At 54.9% G+C, this 2733-nt stretch overlaps 1 protein-coding gene across 1 annotated transcript in view; it reads left to right on the forward strand.

Moving 5' to 3' along the window:
• The first annotated feature begins 323 nt into the window (after positions 1-323).
• SSC4D (scavenger receptor cysteine rich family, 4 domains) overlaps positions 324-2733 on the forward strand; it is a 23266-nt gene continuing 20856 nt past the window's right edge. The window contains exon 1 of the mRNA XM_011930813.1: positions 324-606. The gene's annotated coding sequence lies outside the window, so the exon portion shown is untranslated. The remainder of the gene's footprint in view (positions 607-2733) is intronic.

Here is a 2733-nt window from a genome sequence, read left to right on the forward strand (position 1 = left end):
CAGCAGACTCCGAGTGAGGTTGTGAGGTCCTGCCTATATGGGAAACCCACTCCATACACTGTGGCGCCTGAGACCATTTTTAAACCCTTAGCTGAGACGTGGGTCAGGACATTATCATGGGGACATGGGGACTCCCAGGCTGGATCAGGGTTACCTCCAAAGATCAGGATGCTTGGCTGCCCTGCAAAGGGGTGGAGACCTATCCAGGCCTTTTTGAAACCTGAACCCTGGGGTGGGGTGGGCTGTTGGGGGAGGAGGGGCTGCCTGGCCCTGACAGTCCATGCCTCCCCCCACCACGTAGCTCCGCCTCCACCTGGGTGCCCTTTATCTGGGGCCGCTCCAGCTGGTGCCGGCCACCTCCACTGCCCTTTGCTTCTCGCTGTCCCTAAAGTCGGATGGGGACAGGCTGGGGCCACCAGCCAGCTCCATGGACAGGGACTTTGCCTCTGCTCACCTTCCAGCTGTGGAAAGAAAAGAAGAAACGCCTGTGTTGATTTCTATTTGGAAGATCCTTCCTCCTCCTAAACTTCCAGGGGCAGACAAAGTGATTCGATCCTGGATTAACTGTAGAAGAAGGGACAGATAGAGCCCAGAACATTCCCCCAGGTATGAATCCTTCGCTTTTGCTGGGGTGTTTGTGCGTGTGCGTGTGCGTGTGTGTGTGTGTGTGTGACAGAGAGAGAGAAAGAGAGAGACAACCATTTCCCACTGGTCAAATGGTAAATTGTCCTTGTTAATCTCCCAAGCTCCTTCTGGCTGCTGTTTTCAATGATTCTGTAGCCAAAACCTTGATTCAGTCACTCAACAAACATTTCCTGAGTATCCACCCCGTGCCAGGGGCAACCACTGAACAAGATCTGGTGTCTGCCCTCGGGGGTCTGCAGTCTAGTTGGAGAAACAATAATGATAACAATAGCTACCATACCTAGAGTGGGCCAGACACTGGGCTAAGCCTTGTGAAAACATTGCTCATTGAAGCTGGCAAAAATGGTAAGGGGTAAATGGATCACGAACGCCGTTTTACAGATGAGAACAGTGAGGCTTTGCAAGGTGAAGGTCATACAGCTAGGGGATGGTGGAGCTGATGCTGCAATATGACCGCTGTGTTATGCCGCCGGCGGTACTGTAGAGAATGCAGGCAATAGATGGACTTGGGAAGGGATATGAAGGGATGGGAGGGCTTTCAAGAGCCCTAATCACCAAAGACAGGGAAGGATGAAGCCTCGTCTTGCCGGTGTTCCCCAGGGCGTGAAGCAGGAGCAGACTGGAGGGGCCCACCTTGGAGCTAGGAGGGTGAGGAGGCAGGCTTGCCTGGGATTTGAAATCCGTGGCGGTCAGGATTGGGGCTCCTTCTCCCTCATTCCTGGGCCGAGGTGGCAGGTGATAGAGGTGGGGAAGCTGAGGATTTCCGGCAGGGTCTCTGGGAGTTGCCTGTCCCCAGGGTGGGGGCTGATCTGGCCTGGGGGCCAGTATCCCAGCAGCCTGAGAAGTGGGTTGCATTGAGGCCAGGAGGCCCAGACAACTATGTGCGCCCCGCCCCCCAACAACAAGCAAAGACTGGACTATGACTTTCCCCCTCTTCACGGTTCTCAGCTCCCATCTCCCAGCTGTCCCCAGTCCAGGCAGAAGGAGGACAAAAGGTGATTATTCCACTGGGGGCTGTCCTGGGCCCCATGAATGGGGTGTTGAAATCCCCGTGTCCGCATCCAGATAGGCTTTCATCTTCTCCCCAACCAGACTGTGTACACCAGGGCAGAGGTAAAGCCAGAGAGAGGAGGAGACTGGGGGGATGGCAGGGAGCTCCTTCTGGATGCTCCTTCTGGGACGAGCACCCATGTCCCCCAGTTCCCACTCTCAATGTAGCCCAAGCAGAACCATCCTTACCACCACCATCCTCTCCACCACCGCCTCCTACAAAGTCCACATCAGGGTGGCTGGGAGGCAAATGGATGCTCCTAGCTCCCCGTCCCCCACACCAAGAGAAGCCCAGTCCTGCCAGTTCAGTCTCCTACGTACCTTTCGCATCTCTCCTTCCTCTCTGCCTCCCATGGCCTGGAGTCTGGACAACTGCATCAGCCTCTAAACCAGCCTCCCATCTCTCCCCAACCAACCAATCCACAGTCCACACAATGCATCGGACCCCTGCTAAAAGTCTGCAAGAAAAGGGGACATGACAGAGGCTTCTGGGACGCTGATTACACTGTGTGAATGCTCTTTGAGCTCTAAGCTCATGGTTTATGCACTTCTTTTTTTCCTTTTTAGTTAGAGACAGATTCAGGCTGGAGTGCAGTGGTGCGATCATGGCTCACTGCAGCCTTGAACTCCTGGGCTCAAGTGATCCTCCCACCTTGGCCTCCCAAAGCACGCACCACCTGGCCCAGCTCATTGGTTTTAGTTTTGTGGAGATGGGGTCTCACTATGTTGCCTAGGCTAGTCTTGAAATCCTGGGTTCAAGAGATCCTCCCTCAATTAGCTGGGCGTGGTGATGCCCACCTGTAATCCCAGCTACTCAGGAGGCTGGGACAGGAGAATCGCTTGAACCTGGAAGGTGGAGGTTGCGGTGAGCCGAGATCATGCCACTGCACTCCAGCCTGGGCGACAGGGTGAGACTGTCTCAAAAAAAAAAGAAAGAAAGAAAGATGTTGGGCGCGGTGGCTCAAGCCTGTAATCCCAGCACTTTGGGAGGCCGAGACGGGCGAATCACGATGTCAGGAGATCGAGACCATCCTGGCT

This window comes from Colobus angolensis, unplaced genomic scaffold (assembly GCF_000951035.1).
Source record: "Colobus angolensis palliatus isolate OR3802 unplaced genomic scaffold, Cang.pa_1.0 Scaffold120, whole genome shotgun sequence".
NCBI lineage: Eukaryota > Metazoa > Chordata > Mammalia > Primates > Cercopithecidae > Colobus > Colobus angolensis.